Source organism: Haliaeetus albicilla, chromosome 5 (genome assembly GCF_947461875.1).
Source record: "Haliaeetus albicilla chromosome 5, bHalAlb1.1, whole genome shotgun sequence".
NCBI lineage: Eukaryota > Metazoa > Chordata > Aves > Accipitriformes > Accipitridae > Haliaeetus > Haliaeetus albicilla.
Genome location: NC_091487.1, coordinates 15,887,044 through 15,899,290, shown reverse-complemented (window position 1 = coordinate 15,899,290; position 12,247 = coordinate 15,887,044).

Below are 12,247 nucleotides of genomic sequence, written 5' to 3'. Positions count from 1 at the left end.
TAATTGTGAGACATGCAAAAGACTACAGTCCCATCTCTCTGCCCCACATTTGCTGGGTACATAAGAAAAAATCCATGTAAAGCTCAAAGAAAGGCAGCATCACTGTGTTGCCTGATAGCCTGCATACAAGACACTGAGCACATGAATTTGCAGCATACCATATTTATGTAGTTTTACCCATCTGTAGATTGAAGACAATTCTACCAAGAGGGAAGGTCAGATCTCCAGGTTGCTTTGTTCTTCTCTCTGGAGCCTCTACATTATTTGGTGCATCACACACAGTCTCAGAGCCTCCATTTACCCATGTTCAGAAAGGTGGGGTGACATATTTGCTCTTTCTAAAAATATTTGAGAGCTAAGACTGCAAAGTTTGTTTGAAAATGCCCAGAATTACTTAGGGCTGATTTTTAACTTATAGTAGGTATCCTCCTGTAATTGTGTGGGGACAGAGGTCCTCTAAAATCTTAATAAGAAAAAGGATAAACAAGTTCAGCTTATGCCAGTGATTTCCTGGAAAGCTACGCTGGTTAAGATTGTTATTTATTTATTTATTTGTAATACCGCTGGCAAAAGCCCTGTCAAAATAAAAATGTACCAGCAAAAAAACTTCTATGTGGGTATTTAACTGTGCACACACTAGGAGTTTTTTTCTGGCATGCTAGAATGAGGAAAACTTTTCTGATGCAGACCAGGTCTCCAAACACATTTTAAGTAATTCCAACAGCGGTAAGTGTGTCTAATTTGAAAAAGATTGCTCTGATAATATGTTAACAAATAAACATAAATCAAACTGAACCTGGAAAAATCCCAAACACTTTCTTCTTTGTGTTTTTTTTTGCTTAAAAGAAAAATTCTGATATCAAAAGTAGCAGTAGAGAATGGTTTCAATAAGCAATACAAGCATTACTGTCTTTTTTTTGCATTTTTAAGTCTTATTTTATGCTTTTTTTTTAAAGGAAAAATACCATATAATTACTGTCATACTTTTACCATTAACTTCTTCAACTCTGATGGTAATAAGCAATATGACAGCCTCAGTTCCTCTGTCAAGGGAAAGGGTAAAGTCTTCATTTACTTCTAGTGTAATAGATTAAACTGAAGAATCCATTTTAGTCAGGGAAGAGTGGATGTTGGTGAAGTTATGAGCTTACTGCACCTTTTAAAATGAAATATTTAAACAAGTGAAACCTTACGTGGTTGATGCATTAAGCTGACATAGGATGTAAATCAAACAACACCTAAATGTCCTTTAACAAAGTCAATTATATTATATAAGCGTAACAGAGATGGAACTCCTTTATCCTGTGCATCTGCCAGTTTTTTCTATTGAGATGAAAACCTTTCCACAGATGCAGAATATCATTTATAACTGCTCAGTATTGTGCTATAAACTTAAAAGAAATTAAACAAAAATGTATTCTTTATTAATGTTATTGAAAAATGGTGTTCCATAATCTAAACATCTACTGGAAACATCTACTCAGTTCCCGAAATCATCTCTATTAGATTATGTAGATACCATCTATGAAAATACTTCTAAACTTAATCTGTCAAGACTTCAAAGAGTCTATAAGCAAATACTTAGATTTGCATTAGATTTTTGACTTTGAAATCCATTATTGTAAGTTCCTTGCTGACTTTGATGTGTTGCCTTTACACCTCCTCTCTGAGAAAGGAGGTGTAAAGGCAGCACATTAGTTTATAGATGTTCACAGACTGTTTTTCGGATAAGGCCATTTAAATCTCTTTTGAAGGTCAATCCCAGCTCTTATCATTCAAGAAGTAATAACAGAGAGAGACTGCCTAGAGTAAGGACTGCTTTAAAACACAAAATAGCAGGGGTGGAATGAACTTACTTAACTCTTGACCTAGCACAATATCAGCATTCTAGTGTTTTGCTGTGACAATGCCCTGCTAAGGCATAGTGTGAAATTTCAATATAGGTGTATGGAATTAAATGATTAAGAAGAACAAGAGGTTGCAGCTGTTTACAACTGGCTTATTTTTTAGTTTGATTTCTCTGGTTTTGTTTGTTGCAATTAATAATGTATTGATGAACCATTAAAATACTGCTTGAAACACACAGTATGATACCCCGTGTTCAAACACAGGACAAGAATTTCCTTTATGCATATGCCAATATTTTCAAGCCTGGCTGGCTAAAGTTAGACTTTGAAAGCAACTTTGTTGCTTTTCCTGGGCCTGATTTTTCTCTTCAATAGACCCCTCTACTTACGATGGAAGTAGGCCTATTTGGGATGTTTTCTGACCTTCCGATATGAACGTCACTTCACTATAGGTCATAAGATGAATTTTCAACCATTTTGGGATATTACTGTTTTGCTTCTTGCCATTGTTTTCCCTTGATCAAGAAAAATGAGAAAGATCTATTTTTCTTCTTTTAAGAAACAGCCTGTGTCTAAAGTCTCTTTCTAGTCACTTTGTCTAGGTTCATTCTGATTTCAGTGATTATTTGTCATATGTAGCAGTCTTATATAGACAAAATATTTTGGAAGCTGTTGGCTCCAAATAAGGGACCTTGTTCTCAGAGGATGGAGCCTTACTTTCGAATGCAAAGTTTGGCAGAGCGAAGAGTAGAAAACACAGAAAAGACTGAAATTGTTAAATTTGTAGTGAACAACATTTAGCAGTTTTTCTTTTTTTTTTTTTTTTTTTTTTTTTTTTTTGTAGGTTTTGGGTGAAGTTTGGTAGGGATCATGGTGTTACATGTTCTGCTAGTTGAGTGCTGACAACTCTAACTTTGCAATAACTTGATTATTTGCATGTGATTTATGAGTAGGAAGAGTTAGTTTTGAAACTGACCTTGTCCAGATGCGGTTTTGTGTGGTTTCAGCAGCATTTTCTGTACTGCTAATGAACAAGCAGAGAGGAGCTACAAAATGTCAATGCAGTGCATTTTGTAGGAAGCCTTGTCTCTACTGTTTTAATAAGACGCAAAAGTTGTGCTCTGAACAAAACAGTGCTATCATAATTCCATCCCACAAGTAACAAAAGTGACCAATATCAGACAAATCTGCAGGGGAATATGCAAATCTGCAGGGGTCCAAACCACACCTATAAAAAGAACAGTGCCAGACTGATTTCAGAAATTTTATGCTGGCATGTTTGCCATTGTCTTTTGAGATGCTATGCATGCTTCTGTGTCAGTTTTCCGGTGGTCAGGAAAATACAACTACATATTGTGCTTCACAAGTTTTTTGGAAAAAGTAACTTTAGAATGAGCTGTTTTACTTGCAAAGGGATCTTCTTGTCCAAATTATTTGCAAAATATCACAAAGTTTTGTAAGAAAAAGGGTAATTTTAAAGCTTGTATTTAAATGATGGATAACAGTGAGAAAAGTCAGATATGTCATTCATCAGCGCACTTAAATGCAAGCAGCACCTAAAAGTGCTGTTTCAGCATATTACATTTGTGCTACAATCTCTTACGTGTTTTCTCACATAAACAGTTTCAGGCCCCAGCTTTGCTTCTGTTGATTTTAGGTGCTTATCAAGTCCACATTTTGAATGATTCTTGTACTTCTCCCCAGATCAGCAGAGGCACGCAAGATTTGTCACCCACTTTTCTGCAGATGGGAAGTGATGCATGGAGATGAAATGATTTAGTGTTTCTCATGCACTCTGTCAGAGCAAGTACTTGGGATTCACCATTCCTAAGGTCTAGGTAAGTTTGGATCATTGCAGTAGCCTTTCTTTCTGGGTCTAGAGCTTACTTCATGGCCTCTGCAGCAAGGGCAGGAAAATTCACATGTATGAGCCACTCTTCAGCATGTAGTTGTAAGGACTGTTGAACAACTTAACACCAGTTATGGATTGTGTTGAAAGAATTTTCTTTAGAGGTAGAGCTCTGGTGATTTTTTTGTCAGTACAATAAGTATATGGCTCTGACTGCTCTAACTTCACAGGCAGGTTGGAGCATTTGTGCCACAATCTGTACTGTGGAAGGCTGGAGGAAAGCAACAGCTTGTGGGTAGAAAGGCTACTAAGCCCTCTGCACACCGGGAAACAGTTTTTTATCCTGAACTTTCCAATCTGGCCTAGAAATAAAAGCAATCCTAATGTAGGTCAGGAGGAAAAGAAGTAGTTTAGGCCTCTTACCCTAAGCTTACACGCTGTAGTAGGGATCATTCATGTCACTGATGTCAAACACTAGATTTCGATAGCTAAAACTTTAACTCCTGTAGCGATGATGAGCCACATCCAGGATCTACTTAGATAAGTGTAAGCTTATATTTCACAAATGCAAATGAAAAGGAAGTATGCCTCAAATTCTTAAGACACTGGCTGACTCTGACTCAGGAACTTCAGTGTATATATATAAGAAGGATCAAAGTAAAACTCCTTTACAAATATTTTTCTAAAGATTCATGATTTTAAGACTCTAGGGTTATTTCTTTAAAACCTTCACATGTATGATACTCCTTCGCTTCTTAGTTAAAAAAAAAAAGCCCAAAACAAAACAAAAAAACCAATAAAGCCCCAAACCGCCCAGCAGGATCATTGCAGAGGATCTCAAATTCCACTTGTCTATGAAGTAGTTCTTCTTGGGGTCCAGTTTTCCTCTTTTCCCACTGACCTGACAACAACAATGTATTTCCTGTCTGCCTGAAGATCCCTGGAGAAGTGCCAGTCATAATCTTCCCCTTATTGATTCTGGTCAGCAGCTATTGACAGCTTTAAAAAGATTATGTTTTAATTGGGGATCAGATAGATGGCATTTTAAGGTATTTAATTTCACTTTGTAACTCACTATAGATTATCTGAGTGGTTCCACAACTCAAGGAGGATAAAGATGAATGTGTTGTCCTTTTCTTTAGGTGACCCTGAGTGCAAATGTAGCTCAGGCTAAAGTGACTGAAAATCTTTTTCTATCACTGGGCTGAAAAGGTTGAATGTGAATTCATTAGTGTTATCTTTGTTTAAGGCACAGTACGTAAACCTCACCAAGCTAACATCTTCAGTGGTCACACTTGTTCTCATGTGGTTTAAGAGACAAATGGACTGGTGAGGTAAATGAAGAAAAATCAAGTCAAAGAGAATTCACATTGTCTTGAAACCCGTATGTTCACTTACAGCTCTACAAAGTGTACCCAGGAATGCCATCAAAAAGATTGGATGGAAGTCCCTAATTTAATGGTGATTTCTTCTTGCAAAGGAGGTTCAAGGCAGTTCTGGAAAAACAGGTTCCTAAAACAGTTTTCTTCACATTCAAAGGACTGAGTATACTCTCACAATGAAAAGCAATTCAAGAGACAAACAGTCAAAACCAAATACTGAATTCTGAGACCTAGGCACCTCATGTAGCTCAGCTTGAACAGCCAAAGTCCAATCATTGCACCTTCAGTACTCAAAATTGTCTGGTGGACTGTCTGAAGGTGCCTTCAAGAAATCTAGATCCATCTCACCAGGGATGCTTAATAACACATACTGATGAAGTTCAGAACCTAGTGTCCTGTGTATGCTGGATGCACCAAAGATTATAATCTCAGACTTACTGGGCTGTAAATTGGAGGACATTTTTCCGAGAGATGCCTTTTTTTCTGACCAGGCTTGATTTGAGGACTCTGAAAAACGGATCAGATTTTCCAATATCCAGCTAAGTATTGCAGAGAAATTTATCATCTTGCATGTGACAGATCTGATGTGTCTCAAAGGTATCACCTTCACTACACAATAATACCTAGCATCATTATTGATGATTTCTGTGAAGTACTCTATATATGAATATTGCAATTTTAGTTAAGATAAAAGGTTAAAAGACCCTCTGTTGCTTAATTTCATCATCCAAGAACACGGTAACTGTTGTACATAGCAAACTAGAGCCCACTGAAGAATTATAGAAGAATGTTTGTTCTGCATAATGGTTGTGAGACACATTTGTATGCAGGTAAGCAACTATCTTATAGAGTTAGTATTCCTGATACATGAATAGATAAAAGGAAGACCCAGTTTGTGTGACAGGAGGAGGATCTTAAAGATCCCTCTTAAAGGCTGAGGTGAATGATTGGAATACAGAAATGAATGTCTGAAATATTTGCTCCCTTGATATTCTGTATATATTTTCAAAATATATTTAATAGGTGACATATACTCTTTGCGCTTCTTCATCCCGTTTATTCTAAGGGATCAAATACAAGTCATTATATCTCTTCATTGTCTCTCAGATCTCGCAAGCCAACAGACTCCCTGAGTTGTGTGTGGAGAGAAATAAAGTGCCATGTGGATAACTAAAAGTAGCCAAATGAATTGTACTTGGAAAGTATTTGATTCCTTCCTCTGACTATGGAACCACCTCAATTCTAGACATCTATAATTGTGAGATGCATCACACTTTCTTTTATATGAGGGTGCCTACCATAGCTGGACTTTGGCCACAGGAACACAAGGTAGCTAAGGCATTTATTGTCTCTGCAATACTTCCACATGCCCTGCCACTTTTCTCCATACTGCCGTTGCAGAGCCTTAGGACCTCACAGCCAAGAATCTATTCCTCATCACACAGTTTCTGTTAGACTGGGAGCACAGTTATCCCTATAGCACTACTGGACACTTGAAGCAGGGACTGATAGGCAGTATGTCCAAGCTTATAGTGGAAGTCAGCAGGACAGCAGAGAGATGAGAGCCAGGATTGCATCCTGACAAGAAGATAACTTATTTTCCTCAAACTAAATAGTAAATTTAAGGGAAATCGGAATGAGGATGATTTCTGTGGACTCTGCAGACATGATGAGCCTTTAGAAGAAATTGAAAATAAGGTGTCCTTTACTCTGGGTTCAAGATTTTCTGGTGTTGGCAGAGTATCAGGTCCGTGTTTCCTTTCAAGGAGCCGGTTGAATCAGCATGACTTTAGAAAGCCTTACAGAAATACGGAGAAAATAGTTTCAGTACTGTGGCCTTCTGAATGACTCCCTACTCCTGTTTTACTCCATATTTTACATACAAAATTTCCCTCTTCTTGCTGGAATGGTAGTCAGTTATCCTTCAGAAATCTTCAGACTCTCAGAACAGAAACAGAACATGTTATTTTGGTGAAAGATGGAAGAGATGACCTTGGAGGAGCAGGACAAAAATATGAAGCAAGGCAATGGATCACTGGGAACTGACTGAGAGATCTGGTCAGAACAGTGAGCTGATGTGAAAGAGGGTGCAGGCCATCATTTTGGCAGCAGTGTTCAGATGGCCTACAGGAGGGTGACACATATCAGGAAGAGAGAGGGAGGTTGCAGTAATCTAAAGGAGAGATGAATGCACTGCAGAACTTAAACTACCCACTAAGGACAGCCTCTCAGAAATACCAAGAAATCCAGTGTGCAGCAACTACTTTCATACAGAGGATTTAATTGGCTTAAACTCCAAGCCCATGTTGAGAAGGCAGTATTAATTGGCTCTGCCAAACTTAAATGTTGAGCAGCAATTTATATTTCATGCACTAACTCTCATATGGGCCAAGAACCAAAGCAAACAGGCTTTCCTGTGGCTAGGGATGAAGATGGTGCTTTTTCTCTTTACATCAGATATTACATATCCCAGAGCTATTTCCTTACATTTGAAAAGACTTTATTTGTGGCTGAGGTCAGACTGACAGACTCCAGGGAAACAGCATCTAACTGTCCCCATAAATTTTATTCTCAGAAAGTGAGTGACTCCATTCCAGGATGGTTTGGCTGGTGCTTTTATTGTTGTCAATCCATAAGAACAATTATAAATATCATAATCAAGTCGTTGCCCATGGTTTCTGTTCTCACAAAATAGCTCTGAGGAGGAATAAATTTGTCTGCTCCATCCTGAACCACTTCCTTGACCTGGGCTGAATTAAGGACAGTCCTTTTCATCTCCATGTGGAAGCCAACCTCTCGGTCTTTCCCAGACTCAGGGTCAGCCTGGGTTATATTCATTTGCTTTTAGTGGTCAGCAAGCTCAATGAAAATCTGTGCTCAGCTGCTCCCTGCTGTTTAATGGGCTGATTCAATATCAGAGAGGGAGAGGTCTCATACATTTTCCTCAATTTTATCCTTCTTGCTCCTGATTCACTCATTCACCTATGCTAGTGATAGGAACTGTGGGACTCCACATATATAGATGCAATCCCAGCAGACACTGATATTTGAAGCACTGTGTTCTGTAGACCTGCTTTGAGCAAGGTTAGTCAACACAGCGCTTAAAAAGCTGGCAGCCATCTGGAGCCCAGCCTACGCCAGAGTTCAAAATTGTTTCCTTCACTGTTGGTAGCAACAATTGGGAGGGGAGTGGTGGGTTGAAAGCTTTCTTAGAAGCAGAGTTGGGGAAGAGGAGCATTCACGGCAGGCTGAAGTCACGATGTAACCCCAGATCCTAGAGGTTCATGGATGCTGTGCGCTGTAGCACAACCTTTGCTTAGAGGCATCATTAAACTCCTGATAATTATCAAGTCATTAGGTTTTGACCACACTTAAAGGTTAAAAGGAGAATCTTTGGTGATGGATATTTTGTAATTTTCTTCTACTGTGTTCTTACGTATTCTTTTTGTGCTAAGTGATTCTGGTGCCCACCTCTTATCCACAAGCTGAAATCAGCTCATATTGAAACTATTCTTTGAAAACAACCCAAAAGTTATGTCATCTTTTCATAAATTGAGGCCACATTTTAAAAATGGTGGGGTAAGAAAAGTTTAACATTAGTGACTCTTTAATTTTTGATCAGAGCCTTGGAGATGTGCATCTGATGGCAAGCTAGAGAGCTGTGCTATAGCACTGCAACACAGCACTGTAAAACTGCAAGATGAATATCTAAGCCTTGATGAGATAATGTGGGGCATATAAATTCCTGTAGTCAATATTTCCTGTAATGACTCCTCCAATACGATCTGGCTTGATTAAGTGTTGTTTAATGACTCCTATCATGTCCATCTTTCTATCCACAGACAAGTCAAAACTGTCTTGCTGCATTTGGGACAAATCTTAAACAATCCATTTCATGCTGAAGACAAGGACAAAGTATGTCATCCATAGTATTCCCAAGGAATTAAGCTAATATTCCTAGGACACTTTTTGTAACAGCTAAAGAGCTGTAGCAGTATAACTAGAAAAATAGAAATTATTTGCAACATATTTTACTCTTCAGGAATAGTATTCTCACATAGTGAGTTCTGTAAAGCACATGCAGAATCTTTTGTCTGCTTTTGACTTTTAAAGCGAGGAAAATTCAGTAACAATTCTCCTTCAGAGTGTTGAATGTATTTCAGTTCATTCCATGCTTGTAGGACAAAGTGAGGATTAAAAAGAAAAGAAAAAAAAGAAAACACTACCATGCCGGGTACTGGAATGAGTGGAGTGGAGGATTATGAGGGATGGTCCGTATGACAGCAGGCTTTCTAGGCCTGCTGTGTGAACAGAGGGGTAAATCACAGTTTGTCTGTAACCCTTTTGAACTGCCTTTCCTGATATAGCCTACAGCCTTCCTGAAAGCTTTAGCATTTGTGGAACCAGCTCTATGTCCCATCCACTTGGCAGCCTGTCACAGCTCAGAGGACATCTGAGGGTTACTGAGCATCAGAAGGACACTCTTATGTCCCAGGAGTTCTTTGCTTCTGCAATAGCTAGAGGGTGTCAGAGTTGCCCTGGATGGCTGCGTGAAAGCTTGACCCTGCCCATTGTTACCAAGAGATCTTGGTAGCAAAACATCCTAAGATTGGTGTGCCTACAGCTTGTCATACTAGAGAGAAAACATTCCTCTCAGCCCCATGTGAGGCATCTGTATTTTCATCCATCTTGCCTAGACCTGGGGTTTTTACATGGAATTGTATGACGCTGCAATTAAAAACAGCAGCTAAATGCTTGGCTTCCTTTTCAGATTTTTACTCAGTAATAGAATATTTTACCTGCAGATAGCAGCAAACTCCTATGCATTGCAGAATGAGATCTTAGCCATGGGGAAGTACCTATTTATTTTTTAATAAAATAAAAAAAGAAAAGCAGTATTTCTCCACCTAATTGATGAATCATGGCACATTTACTTTGTTAGCAGGTTTTGTTAGCTCATATGATATCCCACAACCTGACACAGTGGCATGCACTCACTGCAATAGCTGCTTCTACTATAATATGTACAGGTAAAAATGAGTAGGAGGAAAGGGCGTGAGTGTTGTGACTTGCTCTTTACTTTAACCAAGTCTGAGATAAGAGAAGAGTCTATGAAAAAAGTAGTTTCCATTATTGTCGGGGAGTATAAATTGACATCTTAAATGGATACAGAAAAGAAAACTTTTTGAAATGGGGACCATTTGCAGGTTTCGTCCCTTAGGTATCAATACAGAATAGTATCTACAATCTGAGATGCTATTGTAGCAAGGGGCTATAGAGAGGGCTGAGTGGGATGACAAAAAACCTTGTTTGTTACAGCAATCTCCTCCCAAAGTACAGACATCTTTTGCTTTGCTTTCTGTATTGTTGCTTTTAATCACTTTTTTTTTTTTACATTCTTAATTTGATTTTTCTGACAGAAATTATGTTGTTAATATTATACAAAGTGGACCTGTTCATGCATATTATGTGTTTGCTTTGATCTGATTGACTTGATACTGAAAGAGTTTTCTGAACCCTTGAAGAATTGAATGTAAAATGAGGGTGGGGGAACAGAGAGAAACTGTGTAGCCATTCAATACTTTGGTCCATAAGGCCTGGGCTCTCCAATATGATACATTTATGGTACAGATTTTTGCCTTTTGTGTTTTGACCTCCAACTGCTTAATAATAATTGCCTTAGACAGTCATGACAAACAGTGTTTTATGGCACAGCATAGTATTCTCATTCTTATTGGCTGCCAATATTTAGATTGTAGTCACTCCAGAAAATATATAAGCAGGTGCCACACAAAGGCATTCCTTCAATCTCTGACATGAGCTTGAATTAGGAAAAGCTGGATGATCACAGAAATCCCTTTATCTTCTCTGTTGATGGTTCTTTTTAGCATCACTGGCATACGGTAGGGTGGTACATTTTCAGTGGGCAGTTCACAAGCACACGCTGGAGTTTGGGCATCCAGTTTTAGCCTCCATACATGAAAAGGGAATTTTCAAAGCTGAAGGTGGGCAGGGCTCTGACTCTAAAATTGTGCTGCAAGTCTTGAGTGCTCAAGGGCTCAGGCAGGCAGCAAGTCAAGGAAAGCTTCAGCACAGCTGCGCCCTTGAATGAGGTTGTTTTTTTGTAGCTCTTCTGCTCCTCTTTTTATACTATAGGTGCACTTCTCATATGAGTCAGAAATGAGAGTTCAGCTTGAAACAGAATTTCATGAGTTTACACATTTCTACTGTTTTCTTTTCCTGCCTTTTGGAGCTGTGTATATTAGAAAATCCTGTGTGTGAGAAAAGTGGCTGAATAAAAGATTTTTCGTGTTTGCATTTCCTATGTCCTGCTTTTTATAAATTTAAGAGCTTGGCATTGCATTAAGAAATTATCTTGGGGCACAGATCTTCCGTTGGTAAATTGTCATAGCTCCAGTGAAGTCAGTGGGGCTGAGGACCTGCCTGACTTTGCAATCAAGCAATCAAGTAAGCATTTCCTGTTGTGGATAATCTATTCGGTAAATATGGAGGGTTTCACCTTACCAGAAATAGTTTCATCCTTTCCTTTTGAATTTTTGTACTTAATACTATATGGCTAATCAATAAATTACTTGAGCAGCTGCCCACCCACATAGATATGTCTTTAAAGCTTTCTATAAGTTTGTAACAGCCCCTTGGCACCAGATGTAGAAGTTCTGGGAACCATCTTAACTGAAAGGACTGAAAATGCTGCCTTAATGATAAATGCACTGCTTCTAAGTGAAACGAACTTGGACCCATGCATATTGTCAGGTCGTGCTTTAAAATCTAGCATCGATAAAGATGCCTCTTTGGCAAATTTTCTCATTTCATCAATTGTTAATATTTGAAGCTTCTTTTCAGAGCTCCTGGTCTTGGTATCTAGGAATCCTTCTTTGAAGAGTACTTTTTTTGTTTTTAAAGTAGATTATTACATCTGTTCCTAGTCAGCAGACGGTTTGGACTTGTAGCCAGAGCATGGCTAGAAGAGATGTTCTCAATCTATATTACTTTGATATGTTGTTGAAAGATTGTGTCCCCTGACAGGATCATTTTTGCTTTTTCTATCTGCTTCCCTTATTTTTTACATCAAATATCTTCTTACATATCTTTTTTTAATATTATGTCCCCTTCCATGTCTAAAAATGAGAAGCTTAATATAAGCTTCT